Source organism: Lissotriton helveticus, chromosome 9 (assembly GCF_964261635.1).
Source record: "Lissotriton helveticus chromosome 9, aLisHel1.1, whole genome shotgun sequence".
NCBI lineage: Eukaryota > Metazoa > Chordata > Amphibia > Caudata > Salamandridae > Lissotriton > Lissotriton helveticus.
Genome location: NC_136070.1, coordinates 551,498,863 through 551,524,157, shown reverse-complemented (window position 1 = coordinate 551,524,157; position 25,295 = coordinate 551,498,863).

Sequence of the window (25,295 nt, the reverse complement as noted above, 5' to 3'; positions counted from 1 at the left end):
CAAGTTAATCCTACTCAAAAGAATGATATTGGACTGCAAGTGGGCTGTCCCTTATCGAAATTGCCACCATTTACGAATAAATCAATGCTGGAAATAGAGCCATCTTCCTTTGAGGTTTTCTTCATGTAGAAGGACTCTCCTCTTCTGGCCTCACTAATGGCAGCTTCAGGAAAATATGACCCTTTTCCTGTGGTAATTTGTTTACAAGAAATGTGGGCTCCTGCAGCTTTTGATGTTGAAACTTGCTTTGTGATAAGCTGTCCTGCTATTAAGTCAAAGATAAGCAATGCTAGTGGTGGCATAGCCACACTATTGTCAACAAACTTTATTTGGATATATCAGGTGTATTGTCATGAATCGAACCTATTACATTTTATTGTATTCCCAGAGCAGAATTCGGATCACCAGTCTGTTTGACTAATCCTTAGATTCTATCGGGTCAAGAAAATACTAATTTGTTAAGTGACTTTTTATGGGAGATCTAAATGTAACAGTCTCTAACCATTCACTCACTCTTTTTGCAGACAAAGAACAGGAAAAGACTGTCAATATTCTCGGCACCATATTCTTCATTGCCGCAGGACAAATAAAAGGGGATTTTTGTCCTGGGGGTTTGCAGGGAAAAGGATTTAATTGTCCTCAATGGGAGATTACAGAGTGATATTCCGGGCTCATTTCATTCATACAAAAAGAACAATTGATGGACAGAACACAGAACAATGTCTATCATCTCCTTGTGTTTGTTTCATTTCACTCATACAACAGCAAAATCAACTACCATGGTTGCCTATGTCATTAGTCATATGGTTTTTCCTTATTTATTGGACTTAAGATAAAATAATGTGTGGAGTCACCACAATATTCTTCTTCTTACCATCAATGTGAAACCTGAGGATGTACATCCATGGCAGATCCCTGATGATGATGAAGTGTTACTTAGGCCCCCATTAGGACCGCCCGTCATCCTACCGGTGAATGGGACCACCCGCCATAAGGGCGGGGGTCTCGTTGAACATATTAAGATGCGTCCGCCACAGTGGCGGGCGCTTCCCGCATTTTTAGCATTGGGGCGGGCGGCAATGCTAAAAATGCATGTTGTGCATTTCAATGCACAACATGACAGGCACCGCGAGGTGCCTGTCATGTTGTGCATTGAAATGCAGGGGGTATCATAGGTACCCACCATGTGCACCCCCCACCCCCGGAGTCCCTGGGGGCCCGCAACGGGCCCCCGCAGGGGGACTCCGCATGCCTTTCCGTGGCGGCAAAAGGCATTCACAAATGCCCATCATAACATGGCTGGCGGTATCTAACAGACACCGCCACCATATAAACTCTTTTCCGCCCCGGCTGCTAGGCGACCGGGGCGGAAAAGCGGCGGGCGGTCATTCCGTCCGCCGCGGTACCCCCCGCCATTCTAATATGGGGGGGGTCATTCAGGGTAGGATGGCGGGCGGATCGCCCCCTGCTAGGCCGGCGGTGGCTACCGCCAGCCTGGCTTGGGCGATCTGCCCGCCATCCTAATGACCCCTAAGTGTTGCAAATGGGAAGGTTTTATGGACTATGAAAGATAAGCATCCACTATCAGTAGAATTAGGGACAGCGGCTTAAAACCCTTCTCCATTAGGTTGGTTACCTGCAGAAGTATTTGAGGAGCATTTGGGGAAATTATTGAGGGGAATACCGAATTTAGTAGGTAGCCCATGAAAAAAAATCTATAAGGCTATCTAATAATTTTAATAAACTGTTTTTTAATAAGCTTATTATTCACTTGCAAAGAAGACAATTCACTTTTATTCCAAGGAACTAAACAATTGAGTTTTTTGTTTCAAAAGAAGAACTAGTTGGGTAAGAACCAGAAAAGATGGAGTGCTGATGACATTTGGGTAAAAAAACAAAACCAGTAAAATGTAAACTATAGGGGAAAATAGCGACTCTCCAAACCTAAGATAAATACTATTACCAGCATGGAATGGAAAGAATACATCTCTATGCTTTGAATATACAGACACAAAGCAACAGTGTTATGGAGTAATTTGATTGGGTTTTAGCTGGAAGATGCTCTACCCGTCCCCTCTTACTAGACAGGAGGTACTCCATTACCTTAAAGCTGCTAGGAATACCGGTGCAAGCAGTCCAGACCAACTACCTATCACTATCATAACAATAGAGCTGGGCCCATGGTCCACTTATTTAGTGGCACTTCACCTTTCAACTACTTTTATTACACTGAGGTTTTTCCCAGCTCATGGAATTGTAGTATTATCTTGCTTTTATATAAAAAAGGTCCCTCAATCCTACCTAGCAATTATATGCAGATTAGCCTGTTGGACACCACAGGAAAGATTTGTTTCTTAAATGGGTTTTATCTAATCTACTAGAATGGGTGGAGGAAAACATAGTATAGTATGCAATTAGAGCAGGCAGGGTTTAGAGCTGGTCAATCGACTTTGGAGGATATAACTGTACCCCATTTTATATTGGAAAATATGGTAAACAAAGTGCAATGCCTGACTACATGGCCTATTTTAATTTTTCAATTGCTTTTGATCATGCAGACAAACAGACCCTCTGGAGGAAGTTGAGTGTCAGATGAATAAAAGGGGGTCTCCTCAAACTTATCTATACCCTTCACACAGCTACCTGGTGCCATGTTATGTTAGGAAGTAGGTGGGGCATGACTCTAACAGAACTGTTTTAAAACAGGGATTCCTGTTGGTCCCCCAACTATTTTCACTGTATGTGGTGGATCTGCCTGATGCGGTGAGCAAGGTTGAGGGTGATGCCCTACAATTAGGCTCCTATCCTTTAGGCAAATGATCAGGGCAAGATAACAGAGAGAACTTCAATGAATGAGCAGACCTTAGCTGAAGTCCAGCTGGCAGTGGGAGACCTGCAAGGACAATTTTTTTGAGACAGTAAAGAGAGTCTGGGTTCTAAAATGTAGAGCAGAAGATGTGGAGGGTAGCGCTAACTGAAATAATATCCATGTAGTTAGGCTTCTGGAACGCATCAAGGTTACAAATATGATTCTGAGGAACCTGGAACATAGTCTTAAAAGCATTAGAAGGCCTCTCCCCCCTTCTTCACACTGGAACGTGCCCACAGGGTACCGGCGCGTCCCCCTTCCCCCCATGGGAAGTCAAAAAATGCCTCTGTCAAATGGATATCAAATACACAATGACCTTTCCAGCAAAATTCAGAGTTATCAAAAACACTTACTACCACTAAATGCTTCACCAACCTGTAGGAGATGTAGGAGATGTGGAATTCTATAGGCCTGCAGCCGGACGGAAAAGGATCACAGCCTGCCACACAACAGAATATACCTCCTCAATGATGAATCATGGTTTTCAAGGTTTTTACTATAGATTTAGATCTTACAATGAGCTCTACAATATAGAGAAATACGTACATTAATACATTTTCAAAAAGGATCTAAAAACTTAATTTTTTTAGAACACACTAACTGGGCAATTTATCATCTCTATGGCAGCGTTGGCTGTTTTACTACAATATTTTTTTTAGAGTTTTAAAACTCTGTCGATAGACTTTTAAAAAGGAACAGACAAATATTACACGTTCAATAGTCTGTATACCATTCTAACATAAAGTGCATATCCTTTCCTCCCTAACTACATTCTGCCATGGATCCATCGAAGTTAACATCGCAGTAAACATTTCAATTTACAGAGCATTTTACACTTTTGCACCCTGTATTCCAGGTTCCAGTTCAGATATACTCAGGGAACTGCTGTCTGACATGAATGATAATACAATGGAAATTAGTTTTTGCTCCACATCTATCCATATCATTCTTCCTGGAGCAATTTTTCATGGTATGTTTTAGATACTTTTTTTAAATGAGCATAGCTCATATTCGGTATATCTAATTCAGTCAAAAAAAAAGTGCAGAAGTGCAGATAAAATGTTAGTTAAAAACAAGCAAGCCTGTGTATTCAGAGAGAGACATTCCGGGGTCATAATATTCCTTAAAGAATTTTTTTCGTGTAGAAGACAATGATACCAGCGTAAAATAGCAGCTAGACCTCTTATATAAGTGCTCCCCAATCCTAATTGTAGTCTCAGTGCTTCTATTGAAACCATGGAGTTTAAAGTGCAAATATTGTGAATAATTTTCTCCTCCTACTAATTCATAAAGTGACATTGATTAATATTAATTGCTTCTATAACATATAAAAGAGGCAGTGGGATCTTCATTTTGTATACTGTCAAAAGATAATTAAAGTTCCTACGACCTGTTACTCCATAAAGTGCCCATAGCGCATTTCCAAGAGCATATGCTTTATTTGATATATGTGCAATATGTTCAATATCAGCCCGATTTGCTGTCATAATTCTTCAAAAATAAGTGTATATCTTTACTAATTCTATAGTAGAATTAATGTGAAACCACTTATACTTTGTAATACTCCAACACCCAATTGGATGAAACATCATTACCTTGCCTTTATTTATATTAACCTTAAGGAACTGAGCATCTGAGTAAAATGACAAGATATCAAGGCGTTTCTGGAGAACTTTGGGAGTCAGGTCTAGCAAAACAATATTGTCAGCATAAAGGAGTGTCCCTAAAGTTTAGGAATTAGATATACAGAATATGAGCTATGCTCATTTTAAAAAAGTATCTAAAACATACCATGAAAAATTGCTCCAGGAAGAATGATATGGACAGATGTAGAGCAAAAACGAATTTCCATTGTATTATCATTCATGTCAGGCAGCAGTTCCCCAAGTATATCTGAACTGGAACCTGGAATACAGGGTGCAAAAGTGTAAAATGCTCTGTAAGTTGAAATGTTTACTGCGATGTTAACTTCGATGGATCCATGGCAGAATGTAGTTAGGGAGGAAAGCATATGCACTTTATGTTAGAATGGTATACAGACTATTGAACGTGTTATATTTGTCTGTTCCTTTTTAAAAGTCTATCGACGGAGTTTTAAAACTCTAAAAAAAATATTGTAGTAAAACAGCCAACGCTGCTATGGAGATGATAAATTGCCCAGTTAATGTGTTCTAAAATATTTAAGTTTTTAGATCCTTTTGAAAATGTATTAATGTACGTATTTCTCTATATTGTAGAGCTCATTGTAAGATCTAAATCTATAGTAAAAACCTTGAAAACCATGATTCATCATTGAGGAGGTATATTCTGTTGTGGTGCAGGCTGTGATCCTTTTCCGTCCGGCTGCAGGCCTATAGAGTTCCACATCTCCTACAGGTTGGTGAAGAATTTAGTGGTAGTGTTTTTGATAACTCTGAATTTTGCTGGAAAAGGTCATTGTGTATTTGATATCCATTTGACAGAGGCATTTTTTGACTTCCCATGGGGGAAATGGGGACGCGCCGGTACCCTGTGGGCACGTTCCAGTGTGAAGAAGGGGGAGAGGCCTTCTAATGCTTTTAAGACTAAGATCCAGGTTGCTCAGAATTATATTTGTAACCTTGATGCGTTCCAGAAGCCTAACTACAGGGATATTATTTCAGTTAGCGCTATCCCCCACATCTTCTGCTCTACATTTTAGAACCCAGACTCTCTTTACTGTCTCAAACAATTGTCCTTGCAGGTCTCCCACTGCCAGCTGCACTTCAGCTAAGGTCTGCTCTTTCATTGAGGTTCTCTCTGTTATCTTGCCCGGATCATTGCACAAGATACCAAGGTCAACAACTACTAAGTTCATTTTTTCTTCCAAAATGTGAGAAAGGGCTTCTTTTGCCATAGTTAACCCTCACCTTTTTCCAAGAATGTGACGTGATTTTGACTGAAAGTGCACTGGGTCCCTGCCAATCAGGTTGCCAGTGCCAGAGCTCTTTCCCTAAACTGAGACACAATTGGCCCAATTTCAGCAACCCCCGTAAGTCCTTAATAAATGGTAGCCCTGCTACCTAGAGTATTAGGACTGAAGAGGGTCCACTAGGACTGCAGCACAAATTGTGCCACCCTAGCGACCCCTCACCAAGGCCATGTAAACAGCAATTGAAGGTTGTGTGTCTTGTTGCAGAGAAAACTGAAGAGTCAGCATGGCACACATCCCTGTGTGCCATGCTCACAGACACTGCATGAGGTATAGGCAAGTTTCCCTGAAAACCTGACTTCATGGGTTGAGAGTCTGCACTCTCAGAGGCCAGGAACAATGTCTGCTCTGGGAGGAGGTGCTTTATACCTCCCCCAGGCCGGAATGGCCATCCCAAGGCAGGAATCATAAAGGCAATGCTGCCTTTTAAATGCAACCCAGGTAGCTCTTGATAGTAGAGGATGCCAACCCCCCCTTTCCTGCTCCAAACTTGGTGAGAGGATAGGACGGAAAATGTGTTAGATTAGGAGGTGGGCCCACATTCAGCCAGTACCACCCTAAGGTGGGGCAGGTGATGTGGACCCCACTTTTCAATTTCCTCCATCTTTTTTGAGAGAGAATTCACCAATGAGGGATAAGGTTGTACCCACTCCCCAAAGGAAGTGGTCACATCAAGGGTGTAGGCACTGAAAAGGTTGGTGGCCTATTGGCTACTACCTGTCTCCTCCTATAACACCCCTAAATCCTAAATGTAGTATTTAGACAACACCCCAAACCCTTAGAGTGTGGCTTACCAACTTGCATCTCCCCGGGCATGTCGACAGGGCAACCAAACCAGAAGTGATACACCAGCTCCAGAGGGTCAGATCTGTCTCTCCACCAAGTGTGAAGACACCAGGACTTCCCAGAACAATGCCACACTAATACCTGGGGTACTTGAACCCCTGCTACCTGCACCAAGATCAAGAGTACAATCCTTGCTCCATCTACACAGGAAGTAAGCTCCAGTCAAGGAACATTGGAACCCCTGAGACCCACTTTGTGAGTGGCCCAGCTGTCTGGAAATTGTCCCTGCAACCTGCTTGTCCCTGACTGCGAGGACATGCAAAGCCCGTTTGAACTACCTACTCTGCACCCAGCCCGCCCGGCCTGAGTAACAATGACTCAGCTGTGCTCTCATGGTCCTGATGCCCCTGCTACCTGATCCCTTGTTTGGGGTCCACCAGATCTACCTGTAAGTCCCCTTATGCAGACTGTTTTGAGGTGGCTCCTTTCTCTGCAGTGTACCAGCTACCAACGGCATCACCAACTTGCTCCCATAGTAAAAGGATGCTCCCAGACATCCACTGGTAGAGCATTGGACCTTGGCCTACTGCTACCCTAAATCCAGAAGGTGAATCCGGAGAACCGACAATTCGATTTTATATGCATTTTTTTTTCCATAGACTTCTATTGTGCGTACTACAAGTTTGTTGATTACAGAGTCTTGCATCAAGCTTCTTCTTTCATTTCAGTGTACATTTGAGATTGGATATCCTCATAGCTGTTCCAATTTGTGTATGCATGATCTAAACCTCCCTTAGACGATAGTCATCTAACACTCATTACACACGTTATAGCAATTATCATAGTGGTTAATATGGCATTAATAATGCCTTCTCCTCAGTTACCAAACCTCTCACCAATTTTTGAGAACCGTTCCCCAATTTCACTGAACACCAAACAAACTCCCTCTAGTGCACCTGATTCTTCAAGAACCTTCATCTCATGCATGATGTTAGTGATGTTCAAAACATAACGCTTAGTCAGATCACTGTAATAGAGCACATAGGTGTAGGTCTGCTGTACATACAACATGCGGAAGACTCTTACTTCCGTCACAAATAATATATCTGAAGCTAACCTGTTTTGCATTACCATAGCATGATTAGCCATTCGTTCTTTGTGAATGGGTGTTAAGTCACCTGCTGTGTTAGTAGCTAATTGGGCCACCAAGGTAGACAACTTTCTACCCTTCACGTCATTCAAAGTTGCCCAACAAAAGGATTCTTAGCACTAAATATATCTTTTACCACTCTACCATGACTAAGTTTCCCCCTCCTCACAATTGTATAATTCTTCACACTAAATTCTTCCACATGATAAAAGTGGGTGAGAAGGAAACCTAAGTAACAGCTAACTACCAAATTGCTGAGTAGTTTGAAATAAGCTGTCTTTTCATTCAAATAAGGAATCCCCCTATTAGTAGGCTGTTGTCCCGTCAAACACATTATTTGTGACATAACTTTCTGCACACTTACTCTAATTCTCTTTTTGGGGTTTGTTCTGTTTTTTTTCGCATATCATGCACATTTGCTCTTTCTTTTTTTTTATCAAGACTGCGACTTGAATTTCCAGTTTTCTGTTCTTCCCTTTCTGGTTTAACCTCTTTCACCTTCTCCAACTTTTCACTGAACCACTTCTTCCGCTCATTGAACTCTTTAATAGACTGCAGCTCATCTCTATTTAAGCTGCCTATAAATTTAACATGTTTGTTAGTTTGGTGAAGTTGCAAAATATGTGCAATGTATCTAGGCACAGTACCCAGGCTTTTACTTCCATAATGAGACTATGATGTTGCAACAATACAGAAACGTCATGATTGGAAAATTATATTTTTAATAAAATCCTATTGATAGGATAGGTTTAACAACACACTGCAAAATAAACAATATGTGAATGGAAGGTGTTGATTAAGCATGGGCGTAAAATCCGTTCCGCTCGCGGATTTTTCGGATTTTCGGCAAATTCGCAATCCGCGAACTCTCGCGAATTTGTCGAAAATCCGTGAATCCGCTCGCGGCGGATTTTTTGCTTGGTTGCGGCGCGCGGCGTGGTGCACGGCGTTCACTTTCCGTCATTAAGCGTTTGCCGAGTTGTTTTTCTCGATCATATTTTGCGAGTGCCGCGCCATTTTGGATCTTGCTGCGTGATCCCGCGGGAGTTTGGCGGCCGCGAATACGTAATCGCGGCTTGCCACCTTGCACAGCACACCTCGCAAGAGTTCGCAATTGCGAACACGTAGTTGCGGCGGAAAGGAACAATCTCGCACTCGCGAAATAGAGATTTTGCAATTCTGCACAAGAAATCCACCAGCAAACAGGATAAACCTTCAGAAAATGATGATTTTTATCAGAATCACTCCTCAGGTTGACATTTGCATGGCCTTTTTTTTTGCAAGGAGTCCATATTTTTGGGGGGGGAGAGAAGGAAGTGCCCCACAGTCTCCAACTTCCTGTTCCTGTCCAGCAGGCTCCTCCCAGTGCTTTGTCCATCTCCTGGTCACTTTCATTTGGATCTGGAGCTGGAAGGATTACTTTTTGTGGGTGCTGCTGGATATTTGGATTTGAGGCCTTTTTGACTTTCTTTGGATCACTTTTGGATTAGAAATCAACTTTCACAAGTAAGTTTGTTTGGGGCATTACAGTTGCTGCAACTACAATTTTTGAACTTTTTCAGAACATTAAATAAATTATATTGTGGGTAGCCACAGTATCCAGTAGGACCAGGGTTGGTTATGGGTGCATGATACAACTGTTTTGTTGAATTTAAACACCATTGAGGCCATGGATGGGCTGGGATTGTGCTGATTTTTGTTGTTTTTGTCGTTTTTTTGGGGCTGCTGGTGGGGCCCTTTGCCCAGGGGTGGTGAGTGTTGCATGGGCCTAGTCTTTCTGTGGGGTGTCTTCTTGAATTTAAACATCATTGAGGCCATGGATGGGCTGGGATTGTGCTTATTTTATTGTTTTTTGTCGTTTTTTGGGGGCTGCTGGTGTGGCCTTTTGCCCAGGGGTGGTGGTGCATGGACTGAGTGTGCCTGTAGTGTGGTCTCACTCTCTTTAATGTAAACATCATGGATGGCATTGGATTGTGGGGATTTCTGGCTGGTTTTCTGTTTTTTGGGGGTGTACTGTTGATGTGGACTGGCCATGTGGGTGGTGGTGGTGGCCATCTTGAGTGCTGGCTGGTACAGGCAACATGTGCTTGGGGTGCAAGGGGCCATTTTGAAGAGAGGCAGTGTCTGAGGCCTGCACTTATTTTGCCTACTTTTCATCCATTATGCCCAGGGGTAGTGAGTGTTGCATGGGCCTAGTGTTTCTGAGGGGTGTCTTCTTGAATTTAAACACCATTGAGGCCATGGATGGGCTGGGATTGTGCTGATTTTATTGTTTTTTGTCGTTTTTTTGGGGCTGCTGGTGGGGCCCTTTGCCCAGGGGTGGTGAGTGTTGCATGGGCCTAGTCTTTCTGTGGGGTGTCCTCTTGAATTTAAACACCATTGAGGCCATGGATGGGCTGGGATTGTGCTGTTTTTTGTTGTTTTTGTCTTTTTTTGGGGGCTGCTGGTGTGGCCTTTTGCCTAGGGGTAGTGGTGCATGGACTGAGTGTGCCTGTAGTGTGGTCTCACTCTCTTTAATGTAAACATCCTGGATGGCATTGGATTGTGGTGATTTTTGGATGTGTTTCTGTTTTTTTGGGGTGTACTGTTGATGTGGACTGGCTTGGGGTGTAAGGGGCCATTTTGAAGAGAGGCAGTGTCTGAGGCCTGCACTTATTTTGCCTACTTTTCATCCATTATGCCATGGGGTAGTGAGTGTTGCATACTTGCATGGCCCTAGTCTTTCTGTGGGGTGTCTTCAATGTAAACATCATGGATGGCATGGGATTGTGCTGATTTTTCTGTGTTTTGTCGATTTTTTGGGGTGTATAACTGAACTGATGTTCCTCTGTCTTCCATTGCTTTTAGGTGCACAAGACTCAAGAGAACCACCAGTGCCAGGAAGAAGTCCTGCAGCGGTGTGTGTGTGCAGCATAACGTCACGCGACGTCACGTCTGGACACAGACAACTCTGCAACTCGTGCAACTGCTGCCTGCTGTTCTGACCTGCTCTGAAGAAGATGGCCCCAAAAAAAGTTACCCGTAGCTCCTCTAGCAAGAAAGGTGCCAGTAAGGAGCAGAAGAAGCAAGTTACCAAGGAGACTGGTGTGCCGGCCGCCCCTTTTTTTGGGAGTAAAAAAAAAAGTATGCCTGCAGCAGCAGCGGGATCTGCTGGGGACAAAGCTGGGAGCAGCACCCCCGCTCCATTGGGCTCAGTGCCCCCACCACCACCACGCCAACTTAAGTCCAAGCCCTTGAGTGCTGCAGAGGCAGCCTGTATAGTAGTTCAATCACCATCGACCAGTGATGTTGGCTCATCGCAAGAAAGCAGCAGCAATGTCCCTCAATCAACACAGGTTGTTGTAGCTCATCTGACGAGTGTTGAACAACCACAGCCGCAACAACTATCACATGTGCAAGTACAAGCCCAAGTACATGTGGAAGGAGAGGCAGCGCAAGGAGATGCGCAAGCAGAGGTGCATGGAGGGTCACAAGTGCCCACAATAGTTGTTCCTCCCGAAGTAGGGGCACATCAGGAAATCGACAATCAAGGCGAGGTATCATTTGAGGAAGACACTCCTCCTGATGATCATTCATTGTCTTCCACACCCCTAGCAAGGAAGAGATCAAGGGTGGTGTCTACATCTTCTTCAAGCACACCTCCTTCTGATGATATGGATCAAAATTGGGAACCAGCACCACTGCCGTCTGAGAGTGAGGCACACCATGATCTGACAAAGGTAGTTAAGCGTAAAAGGAAGCTCGTCCAAAGTCTCAGAGTTATGGAGTGTGATGATGAGGCTCAGCAAGAAGTGGCGGATACTGCTGCTGATGAAGACTCTGACAACGACGACCCAGTCATCATAAAGGTAACTGCAGCCCCAGCGGGCATGCAGCAAACAGACATTTTGACCCTAGCCCGAAAAGCTGCTGAGCGTGATGATGATGATGTTGTCGACGAGGAGGCAGTGGAAACACCACCACAATCATTGGAGTTAAGTAGTACACCAACTCGTACCGCTTCCATATTTCTTTCTGGCAAGAAGGGACCTCCATCCACCTCGACCTTAATTAGTGGCGGTGAAAGTGCACAACGTACAAAAGTAGGGCAATCCAGATCCTCCACTTCATCTGGCATTAGCAGCATGACCACCACCACCAGTATCGCCGCCTCCTCCAGGACCCACAGACACTTCAAGTCCCCAGTATGGGACTTCTTTACTGTTTGCCCAAAAAGGGAAAAGTTCGCCATTTGTACCCTTTGTAAGCTTGCAGTTAGTCGTGGTAAGTCAGGTACCAACTATGGTACCGGAGGCCAGAGAGGTCATCTTGAGAGACAGCACACTGTCCAATGGTTTGCGCACCTAGATGCGATCAAGGAAGCCCGAATTGGAAGTCAAGAAAACGTTGATGTTGCATCTGATGATGACGAGGAGGAAGAAGACGTGTCAAACACTTCACTTACACCCAGTACCCCTGTCAGCAGCACACCCCGGGTGAGGCACACTAAGAGTGTTGGAGCGACTGAGACACCAACGCGCAAAAGTTCACCAGTGAGCATAATTGGGTCAACGAAGTCATTATCATCCCGTAAATGCTTGGTCCAGGGCAACATTAGAACCATGTTTTCTTCAGACGCGCCATATGAACGCAACCACCCACTGACGCGTCTGTATAACACTAAGCTGGCTAAAATGCTAGCTGTGGACCTTCTCCCTTTTTCTTTTGTAGAAGCGGTAGGTTTTCTAGAATTAGTGGCAACGCTCTGCCCTAAATGGAAGGTTCCTAGCCGGTTCTATTTTGCCAGAGTTGCGGTTCCAGCACTACATGAAGATGTGCTGGAGGCGATTGGGGCAGCTTTGCAGAAGAGTGCTGTTCACACTATACATCTGACAACAGACATGTGGACCAGTGGCGCAGGCGCTGATTACATGTGCATCACTGCACACTGGGTCTCTTTTTCAGGTGTTAAAGCAAAGCTAAACGCAGGTGTTGTCCCGGACCAAGTTTTTAAAGCTGCTCGGAAACATGCAACACTAGCCATGTTTGGCTTGGAGAAAAGTCACACAGCACAAAACATTTTGGACGAGTTTAACAAAAAGGTCTTTCACTGGCTGTCCCCAAAAAAACGCCGGATTGGTTATGTTTCCACGGATAATGGCGCCAATGTAGTTAAGGCCATGGCGCTGGGTGACTATTTCAGAGTGCCGTGTTTGGCGCACTGCATCAACCTGGTAGTTCAAAAATTCTTGAGTGATAGAGACAGTACAGCGTTCGAGGTAATGGCCACCTGCCGCAAAATGTGCAACCATTTCAGCCATTCTTTTAAGGCCCGGAAGCATCTGAGGAGGCTGCTACTTGAACGTCGAATGCCAGTGAAAGCACTCATCCAGGAGGTGGCAACACGTTGGAACTCAACCTTCTACATGCTTGAGCGTCTGTATGAGCAGTATACGGTACTCGATCACTATTTCTTAACAGAGGGTACAGCTCAGATGGACCTGCGGATGGGTGCGGCGCAATGGGACATAGTTAAAAGCCTGACAGACATGCTTTGTCCTTTTGAGTTCTTCACGCGTGCAGTCAGCCAGGAGGACTGTAATTTGGGAAAAGCTATCCCATTGTTGTGCATGCTGGAGCACCAACTGAAGGCGGTGTCTTCTGAGTTTGAAAAAGATGCCAGAAATGATGTCGGAGAAATTATTAGAGCGCCTACGTGGTGATGAACGTCTCAAAAAGATCAACTCAGAACAGCATTACATTTGTGCTACTATTCTGGATCCACGCTACAAAAAGGCGCTGGCAGGCCAAGCATTCTTTCCTTTTGCTGATGAAGATGTTAAAAAGGTTGGCTAGCCTGGTCAGCCAAGAGGTTTGAAAAAGAAGGATATTGAAGGAGAAGGCAGTACATCAGCATCAGCATCAGCAGGCCATCCCCAGTCAAAAAAATCCACTTCTGCACCTGTGGCTGTGACACAAGTGACCTCTCAGCCGTTAAAGACACCGGCAACCAGATCATCTGCACCAGACACAACAGTAACAGTGGCTGCTGTAGAGGATTGGCTAACTTTGCTTGGGTATGGTTCTCGAAAAAATGTCACAGGCACAGCAAAAAGTAAGCAAAGTGGAGGAACCGCTGAGGACCTTGAGTCGATGGTGCAGGACTATCTGAATGACTCAACAGAGGTCTTTCTTAATGATGAGCCATTGCAGTATTGGCATGGGAAAAACCAATTGTGGCCACAGCTCTCCAACCTGGCTATAAACTATTTGTCTTGCCCACTCGCAAGTGAGTCTTCTGAACGGGTTTTCAGTGCTGCTGGTGGCATTGTAACTCCTAAACGGAGCCGCCTCTCGCCCAAAAATGTGGAGCGGCTGACAATGATCAAGATGAATCAGCACCTCATACCACCAGATTACAAAGTACGAGAAAGCACGCCGCATGAAGACCAGGAGGACGGCAGCGTAGATGAGGGGATTTGTTCTCTGTTCGGTCACACTGACCTCATCCTGCCTGAATTCGCAGAGTATGATGACGAAATTTTCTTCTTATTCCCTGACACCGAGCCCTGAAAATGAGATAATGAATCAATAACTTTCTTTTTCGTCCTTATTCACTTTTATTCCTGTGTGTCTGTCTTTCTTTGTTTTGCACAGTTAATTTAATTCAAACTTTAATCACCTAATCCCAAAAACAAGCCCATCAGCAGAACTGTCTTCACTTGTTTGCTTATTGATTTGAAGGTGCCGCAGTCTACATTTTTCAGGTTCACAAGTTCTGAAGAACATGCTCCTCTATCCTCCTCCTCCAGACTCCTATTTCCCTCAAATCAGAGGGCTGGATTACGCCCAATGAAGAAAGACTCAGCACTTTTGGAGGTGTTCTACTTCTTTGCGGGTGAGTTGACGGCTCTGGGCCCATTGCTGTGAAGCTCTAATAACGGATAAAAGTGTTTTGGACCAAATATGACGCGGAAATTTCTTGCCGTTTTTGCTCACTTGCTTGCCTTTGAGGTGCTCTTTGGCAGGGTTCCGGGTGTTTGTGGGTGAGTTTTGGGGTCTGGGAGCACTGCTGCGACAGTCTAATCTTGATTGCATTTGCTTTTCAGGAAATCCGTGGTGGAAAACAGGAGTTATGATGATGACCTAGCTGCACAGCGCGTTTGGACCGAAGGCCAAGAGATATTGTAAGTATGAGATTTTGCTTTTTGGCTGTTTGGGGGTGTTGTCGTGTGCTTTTTGGCGGGTGGGTTGGCGGGTCTCTTGGGGCATTCCTGTGAAGGTCTAATAACGGATAGAAGTGTCTAGGACAAAATCCATGCAGATTTTTTTTTTGCTATTTCTTCTGACATCTTGCTCAATGTAGCGTTTCCGGGGGCCTGTTTGAGGGGCTTCCTGGTGTTTGTTGGTGGGTTTTGGTGTCTCTGTCGGAGCACTGCTGCGACAGTCTAAACTTGATTGCATTTGCTTTTCAGGAAATCCGTGGTGGAAAACAGGAGTTATGATGATGACCTAGCTGCACAGCGCGTTTGGACCGAAGGCCGAGAGATATTGTAAGTATGAGATTTTGCTTTTTGGCTGTTTGGGGGTGTTGTCGTGTGCTTTTTGGCGGGTGGGTTGGCGGGTCTCTTGGGGCATTCCTGTGAAGGTCTAATAACGGATAGAAGTGTCTAGGACAAAATCCATGCAGATTTTTTTTTGATATTTCTTCTGACATCTTGCTCAATGTAGCGTTTCCGGGGGCCTGTTTGAGGGGCTTCCTGGTGTTTGTTGGTGGGTTTTAGTGTCTCTGTCGGAGCACTGCTGCGACAGTCTAAACTTGATTGCATTTGCTTTTCAGGAAATCCGTGGTGGAAAACAGGAGTTATGATGATGACCTAGCTGCACAGCGCGTTTGGACCGAAGGCCGAGAGATATTGTAAGTATGAGATTTTGCTTTTTGGCTGTTTGGGGGTGTTGTCATGTGCTTTTTGGCGGGTGGGTTGGCGGGTCTCTTGGGGCATTCCTGTGAAGGTCTAATAACGGATAGAAGTGTTTAGGACAAAATCCATAAGGAAAAACCTTTTGGCACTTATTGTAACTTAGGGTTCGTTAGGGTTAGCTAACTATTATTTTGGCCATACTTATTTATCCTTAAAAAGGTGACTCAGACAGAGTACGCAATTTCAACAATATTGTACTGTCTTAGGGAAATCAAAGTGTGACTTTTTGCACCACACAGCGTACATACCTTATATTTATTTATCAGTGGTATTGTAATAGCACTTCCTGTTTTCCGTTCAATAATTACAGGCCGGGTTTCAGTCAACATCCGCCAGGCAGGCAGTGGACAGGGTGTCTTCTGTCAGTGGTCACCAACATTGATGGACGAAGCATCAGCTGGAATGGAGGAGTGCCGCTAATAAGAAGAATTGTTTGCTGCATGCAACTTACTTACCAAATTCAACAGGACAACTCCAACAACATACAGAATACAGATACAGTATCCATTGTTTTCTTCTATGAGTGTGACTGCATGTGGTTAGCTTTAGTTTGTACCCAAAGATTTCTTTATCTTCAATTATTGTTTGTCCATGCTGTGCTTTTTTTTTCTTCTCTCAACAAAACCTACCCAAAAAGAAACCCCCATTCCCATCCATTTTCCAAACCCTAACCCTCTTCCCCCGGGCTGTGTGGTTTTGCTTGATGACTGACTAAATGACATCAATAATTCCACACACTTGCTGGGGAGGATAAGGTCATAGCAACAGGCTGGTGAAGGAATACGAGGATATATTCTAGCCTTACTCAGCTTCAGTACTATTTCTTGTAGTAGTAGGAGCCAATGTCAAATAAATTCAACGCAAGTACTAGTTATACTTGCAATACTTTACCATTTGTTAGGCTACATTGTGGCACTGTTCTAGTGTACTGTCACCTGCTATATTCTCGATCGTGCCGTAACCGTTGTAATGCTACAGTAAGGACAAACCAGGTTTCGTTTTATTTTTTTCCATAGGCATGCAACTGCCACTGTGTCACACCACTAGTACCACCGCAATGAGGAAATTTCATCCGCCCAGGATTGCCAACCTTAATCCCCATTTCACGTGGAGCCAGCCCTGGGCCTAGCCCTAATTTCTAACACAAATTACAGTTAAGATAAGCGTTTGGTGGGAGGTAGTATAATGGAGTATTAGGACTAGACGAGAGATTGACGGTAGTACTACTAAAGTACTAGGACTCTTCAGGAAAACAAACTTACTGTTAGTTACACCCCCACCCACCAGACTGAAAAGCAGTAAAAAACAGGTATGGTCAGATAAAGTTTAAAAAAGTAAATTTATGTAGCCCTAACAAAATAATCTCCCTCAAGACCCTCCCTAACCCCAACGATTGTCTTTGAAAAGTCCCAAAAAGCACCCAACTCCCAAATCCCACCCCCCAAAAGTCTCTAAAAAAAGGGCAAGGGACACTCCACTACTGGAGGGTGCTGGTGAATTTTGCGGCCAGGGCATCATACTCCTTGCGGAGGGTGGCATGCTCGAAGCGGAGGCCCTCCACCAAGTTCTTGTACCTATGGACCTCCTGCTCCAGGTAGGACATTCTCACTCCTAGGCGGCGCTGGCATGCCTTGCAGCTCCTGTGGGGGGCAGCTGGTCTTTTTGCTGCTTGGCGGTGGCGGTTGGCTTTGTTAGCCCGGCTCCGTACCGCTGGAGCACTGCGCTGGCTGGCAGCCCGTGGGTTCATGGAGGAGGATGCAGCTGTCCCAGTCGAGGATGTTGTGGTTGCACCGGTCGACTGCGTGTCCTCCGACTCCTCCAGGGCCACCAGCCGCCGATATTCCGCGACAGTGGCATCCAGCCTCCGTTGCCGGGCCATTCGAGCCTGCTCCCTCCGTGATGTCGATTTGGAAGGAGCAACTATATGAAGAAAGAAAGACATAGTCTGTAACCATTGCTCCTTAACATTAATAACACAAAGTGATTGAGCCGAAAGTTGTGTCACAGTACAAGTAGCAAATTGAAAGCACAGTACATAACTATTGAGGACAGTATCTATCTAACCTCCCACTTCTGCATCCTTGCTCTAACATTAGTGGTAGTTTAATGAACAAATTCTACGACCACTATGGACTTCCATTACAGTCGACTATGACAGTACACCAGTCTTATTCTTCTTCTTCTCTCTTGTTTCGGAAAATTGGTACGCTATCTTATGCAAGCCGGCAGAATGCCAGCGCAGTGAACTTGTACCCGAGAAAAACAGACGCACACCATGATGAGTGAGACAGACTTGCGTTACTGTACCGGTCCAGTACATGCAGGTGGTGAAGCTATTACTTTTCTATTACGGGTGGCACTGAGAATACTCTGTTACAAGGGCTACTGCTTAATTAATTTACCTTTCACCCTACAGTGCAAATAAGTACTAGAAAAGGAAAATGAAGAAGCTAAATAATTAGATTATCTATCACTTCACATGGGATGTATTTGATGACATATGGGATGACTTTAGGTGCTTTGCTTATTATTGAGTGAACAGTGATATACCCACACATGAATGACGTACTACTACTAAACTAAATGTATTAAGAGAGGTACGGAGTGTCCACCGTAATAACCGGATATATGCTGTGCTTGCAGTTGCAATACAAACTATTGCTACTATTCATGGTAGTATTGGACAAATTTACAATGTCTTTTCCTTGCCTTCCCTACACTGGAACGGACGTGCGGGTGCGGTGTTACATGCTCTTCAAGGTAACACTTAGTTCATCCAGTGACCATCTACTCTCTCTAGATACACATGTGCTATCTAAGAGTCAGATAATACCATGCTCCAGGCATCCATCCATTCAAAGTATATGCACACATACAGTTTATGTTTCACCCACCCAGGCTGTTGTCCTTCCACCCATCCTTGCTTCATCATTGACCCAGCCATGCACCATACCATATTCTTTCCTTCCCAGCCACCTCGGGGGCCAAGCAAACACATATCATTCTTCTTTGCCAGCCATCATAAAATTTCTCGTCCTTCCACACTTACTTACACCCTTCTTTCGCTTTTCGAATATATAGCTTACCTGTGCCCGCCACCACCGTGTCAACCCTCACAGGCACATTGGTGTTGTCCAGCACTCGCACCGCCTCCTCCCCAGAAGAGTTGTCCTCCTCATCCACCACCTCCGCGCTGGCCCCGCCACCAGATGTTCCACCTACAAAGTAAATTTTTAGAATGTTAGAATACACCACTCACTACTGTATAATATTTGGTCGAGGAGGAATAAAGAAAGTTAAAAAAAACGAAATACAATGTAATAATTTGTAACTGTATACTCTACAGTAAAAATGTCCCTTTTTCCAGGGAAGGCTGTTGTCTTGCTGCACTTTTTGTCACAACTGATGAATGCTTGCTTTTTATTTTTAACACACAACACTTTTTCTCCTAACAGAAGCTTGACTTCTAAGAACACGATCAGGGTCAAGCTCAAGTTCAAACCAGGTGAGAGCTCAGCTCGACCACAAGAAATGTGTCCAATTAATCGTTAGCACTAAGCACTTTTCCATTTTCAGTTAAACGTTTACTTTTATGACAAAGTTGATTTTAATAAATGTGTTTAGTTTTAATAAAGCTTTTAAACTTAAATAGACTCTGTGGTTTTTGGTCCTCCAGACTAGAGTGGATGAGCTAAAGGTTTTGGAATTTTTGCAAGCATGAGTGCCTCTGACACTTCTTGACTGTGACTCCGTACTCTTGCCCTGCGTAGGATAATCTAATGATCATTGGGGATCAATCATCGGTGACTTAGGGAGCTAAATGACTCTGCCACACTATCTAGTCAGTAAGGAGATTGGGGGTTCTTCAAAGTCTGATATCACTGAGGTATGTGGAAAGAAAGTCTACCTGCGCCTATTATAATTGATAAACAATGCACTATTTAGTGTTCATAGTTCGGTTTGTGCAGATTTGTCCCTGCAACAGTGGTAGAATGGATTGTCCTTCTATCCAAAACAAAAGTAAAGTAGTATCTTATTCTTTCTTGGTGGTCATTCACCTTTTTATTGCTGGCAATTGTCAAAGCATAAACATTTAGAAGACTTGAAAAGACATTATGGACAATCCCAGAGGACTGCACTCAGTGCATAGAGCTAATGCTGACTAGAATGGGAGTCCAATGGAATTGCCAAATGTGCAATCTTAGTTAGCTACACAGACAGACTAATAAGAATAATCTAGTAATACCACAGGGAGTCCTAGTCGAGGCAGGATAAGAATTTAGATCCAGTCTACAAGAAGATCAAAGACGATTTAGAAAAAATCGAATGAGGAACGCTAGGAAAAAATAGGTACTCTTTATTAAAATTAAAACTTACTGGGGCCAGCAAAGGAGCCCTCACCTGCCCGATCCTGGCCTGCATCCTCCTGAACAGCACCGTCCTCCTGTGTCCTCTTGCCCTTGGGGGGAGCTGATGTACAACATGAAAGAAAGAAAGACCAGAAAACATGGGTGAGATTTGTCAACCAAATCAAACATTTCAAAAGAACTATAACAAAATATTTTGGAGAAATAGCAAATAGATAGGTCAATATATCCCGTGGAATAGTTGTCTATCTCATGTGGTATACTACGTTATTCGTATTGCCTGATTTGCGGACCGTTGACTTTCAAAGTTCCTATGTAACTCAATAAACAGACTACTAAAAAGGTTTGCCTAGGCCTGGCAGGCAGAAGTCCGCAGCACGCAAAGTGACAGACAAAGTCCATCCTGCTTGCAAACTCAAACTATCAATCCACCGACCACCACCACTATTTCTTCTTATAGCCATGTGTCTAAACGAAGGACTGGACTTCAGTCTGTTGGGGCTGATTTAGAAGTCCCTTGCGGCTCATTTTCCTCCATTGTTGCGTGACTTTTGTGACGCAGCGGCAGAACAAAAGAGTCGCCATGGTGCGACGTATATATTTAAAAAAAACGCATATGGGACATGCATCACGTTGTAAAGCCCAGCACCATCAGGGGCGTTCCGGCGCAAGGGAGGGCGTTCCTGCGCAGGAACGAATCCTAAAAGTGGCTGAGGGAAATCTACAAGATGTCAATCAGTCAATTTTAGGACAATGATGCGTGACTCAAACCCTGCGCCTGCTTGAAGCCGACGTACGGCGTGATGCAGCATTGGGGAGATAGGGCACCCCAGAGCATTGCTGGAGCTGCGCCATCGTTGGCACGCAACTCCAGCAATGCGCCGCCTTTACGCCACAGATGCGTAAGGCTTCTGTGACGTTTTGGGCCAATGGGTGGTGGTGGCATGGCGCACAATTACTGCCGCATCCCTGCTACTTTGCAGGGATGCGCCGGTAATTGAAAATATGACCCTTAGTGTCTAGCATTACGCAGTTCTTTACACTACACTCATACATAATTTCTCAGGCCAATGAAATGAACACAAAATACAAAACAAATAGGCATAGTAGCAAGCAAGGCTACTGAGAAGGAGAGCAGTGCACCTGAAATGCATAGAAGATTTTGAAATATAATTTACCTAATGTAATCGGCAGCATTATTGCTCTTGGTAAAGAACAAAGATTTGCAAATAACAGAGCCGGATAAAACAGATTAGTGATGAAATAGCTAGAAATGGCTACTACTACTCACCAAGCCCGGGGACCTCTACGCCGAGCGCGTCCAGCAAGTCCCGTTCCCGGTCCATGACATCCGTCCAGCGGTGGGTGGCCTGGTTATAGGTGCGCCGGACCCCAGAGAGCTTAAACATGGCCCGGCACACCTTCTCCCACCGCTTCCGGCGCTCCCGGATGCCATAGCCGGTTGCGATCTTGCCGCCTCCCAGGATCGTCTTGGGGAGGCGGCGCTGGACGTGGAAGATGAGTGCGGCCACCTCCTCCACGCTAAAGATCTCCCGTGGCATCACTTGCTCCCCCCTCAAACGCCCGCACGGGAGCCGGGCACGGGGTGCAGGACCCTTCCCCTTCTCAGGGTGCTTCCCGGCTCCCTTTACCATGGTCTGGGCAGAAATGAGTGAAATAATAAAGAAGAAATAGAATAGGAAGAAGAAAAGAAAAGAGTTTAAAAAAGTAGTTTAAAATTAACAAAAAGTAGCAGAAAACACAAAAATATAGAGCTAGAAAAATAGAGGGATAGATAATAAGTAAAATAGATCAAATAAACTTCAAAAAAGCAAAGGATGGCAGAGATTCAGAGAGGATACAGAAAGCATGCCCAGAACCATAGCAATGAATGAGAAACAAGATGGCCGCGCCCATTCACGACCGCGTGGGTAAGTTCGCGCGAGATTTTCCTCGCGATCACGAGCGAAATTGTACTAGCGAGCAGCACACTTTGCGAGATTACACATAGCAGCCGGAAACGGAATTACGTCACGCAAACAAGATGGCCGCGCCCGTGTCCGACCGCTAGGGTAACTTCGCAAACGTATAGCTACAAGCGCCTTGCGAACATGCAAAAAATCACGCGAACATACACGCCGCCAAAAAAAAATTGTATTCGCACGGATTCGCGCCCCGCAAATCGCGCGAAATTGTAGAAAAACGATTTTTGCTAAACTGAAAGCAATCAGCAGGTGCAAAAGTTCAAACTTAACATTAGTAACCATTCACTCTAGTGCTTCCTGAGGGGCCCCTCCAGAGTTCAGTTGCCTATTTGCAACTATTCCATGACCCTGCTATGACCCAAACAGCAGGCTCATAGAATAGCTACAAGTAGACCATAAAGGTCCTGTGACAAAAAAAACAGAAAGCAAATTACAGATAAGGAAGGAAGCAGGTGCCAGCCAGACTGGAAGTTTCAAAATTACTGACACATTAATCACCCCCAAATTAATTCATGGCAGTTGAAGAAGGGCAGGTGTGCTTGCTTTCACTGCAACAGAAAGCAAATTACAGATAAGGAAGGAAGCAGGTGCCAGCCAGACTGGAATTTTCAAAATCACTGACACATTAATCAACCCCAAATTAATTCATGGCAGTTGAAGCAGGGCAGGTGTGCTTGCTGTTTTTCACCCCCATAATCTACAGTGATAAACAAACCTAATGGGTGGCAGTGAGGATGTACCAGAGGGTGGCATGGGTGTACCAGAGGGTGGCAGTGGTGAAACAGAGGGTGCTGTGAACCTGTGATCATAAACCAGACGTAGAAACAACATAGTCGCGGCCGTTGCGAGCCGAAAAGTAAGTTCGCAATTGCGAAATGGTCCACAAATCCTCGCGAACGCTCGCCAACACAAAAAACGTAAAAATCCGCAAATCCGCGAGAGTTCGCGTATTTTTGCGGATTGCGAATCCGTAAATTCGCAAATTCGCGTACGCGAGATCCGCTAGATCCGCCCATACTTAGTGTTGATAGGTAACCCCTCATGGAGAGATATAGGCAAAAAGATGCAATTATAACAATTATGTACTTCCATGAATTTAGAATATTTTTTATAACAACCAAAAATATATATTTTCTCTAAAACGACCCACACAATAATCCTTATATAAAAACACATGTTATCTAATTTTGTTTTTACATCTGCAAGATCTGGCTAACCTTTATTTTCAGTGAGGCATGCTTAACTGAGGTTCTAAATCCCACCAACAAGTCAACTATTAATATTAATATTAAAATCATCAAGATTAATTGTAAGATTTTGCAGCAGTACATCTTGCTGTCTGCCATATTTCTTCTATAAAAATTCTAAAAATCAAAACCTTACTGCAAACCTTTATGGTGTAAAAGTCGAAAAAGCTTTAGTCTCTTTAAAACTCAGATGTCATTCAGTTTATATGCTAATGTTTAAGAATGATACAATCTTCAACAAGACACATGAAAAGAAACCCTAGATCATCGACTGGATACCTTAGGTAGACAACAAAACAGCCTTGGACTTAAGAGTTCAGTTTGAATCTCAGTTCAAAATGTCATCAGAAATAACTGTCAGTTTCTAAAAATCTGTTCATGGATGTTCTTTTCCAAAATAAACTTAAAGTCTGTTAAATCAATGGTTATCCATCTGACAGTTCTGATTGCTGGACATTCACTAGATATAACCAAGCATAGGTAGAGTTTACAGAGTTCTGCTACGCAGAACTCCGCGAAGTGACCAAAAAACTCTGCTGCACTACTCGGAGTTCAGCAAGTGGCAGAGCGCGCGTGGTAATGATATGATTGTTTGCGTTGATTTTCAGCACGGGGTGTTTGTCTTGTGCTGGAAAATCAACCCAAATAGCATAATGTACAGCACAAGAGGGTACTGCTTCTTTTCTGCCCCTCGAGTAGATATTCTACCTGAGCTGCAACTTTCTCAACTCAAACAGAATGTTTCTCAATGTGAGTAGTCACAACCACCCTCATTGAGATATACGACAGCCCACGTTGAGAAATCTTGCCTGGAGGTGGATTTTTCTCACTCAAGATCGCCAACTTGGCAATGGGAGCACGAGCGAGCAAAATTCTCGCAGGGAGGTGGGTTTTCCTTGTTTGCCAAATTGATGTTGGGGCTTGTGAGCGAGGAAAAAACTCCACTCCGTCACGCAGAACGGAGTTTTTCGGAACTCCGCAAGGTTCACAGTGTGCGGAGTATGGCAAACTCTGCGAGCGGAGTGGAGTTCACTGCCTGGGCTTAGATATAACCAGTCAGAAGATGCATACTTTCTATTAGGTACTCTTCATTTGTTTGGCCTTATGATCTTTGGTTGTTTATTATATCACTGCCAATTTGTGGGGGGGGGGGTTTATGCGCTGAGTAAGATGGCTGGCTCTATTGTTTATTCTTCATTTGCACCTGTGCATAATTATTTTCAATTAAATGGTCATAATTTTGTTTGCATGCTGCTCAATCTTCATAATTTTTATGTGCATCTTACCTCCTAGTCTTAACACATGCTGCCTATATTTTAACATCTTTTGTGGCAACCTTCCTAATATTCTGAATAATGGAGTGACTTTCTTTTGATATATTAACCTTCTTTTTCTTTTTTTTCATATTTGTTTCTCTTATTTGCCTCTGGCCTATATTTCTGCGCTAGATTACACAATAGTAGGTGTCTCCTTTGGCTATTGGACTATGCTTATGAATTAAACCATATGCTATAATCAAATATTTACATCTTAGAAGTTCCCATTCTTTGCTTCATATTACTAACGTATCTGTACACTCCGTCATCATAGTGTGTGGGCAAGATTAGATCACTCGCTTCAGAAGATTCCTCATCATTCTATGCACTACATTAAAATGGTCAGCAATCTTCTTATCTCCTCTAAACCCTACTCCTCTGGTGCGAAACATAACACGGCTAAAAATTATCATTGTCTCTGATTATGTCTTTTCATAAACCTGTTGTGGACACCATACTTGATGAGGTTAGGAGTCTGAAACCTTTTAAGAGTGCTACAAATGACAAACTTCTACCAATTGAAGATGAGTGAATTACAATAGAGGGTAAAATGTTAGACATGGAACAACATATAAGTGATCTCCAAGATGCCACTACTAAGATTAGTTTGATGCAACAGGAAATCCATAGAGACTAACGGTCTCTCCATCGTTGCTACTCTGTC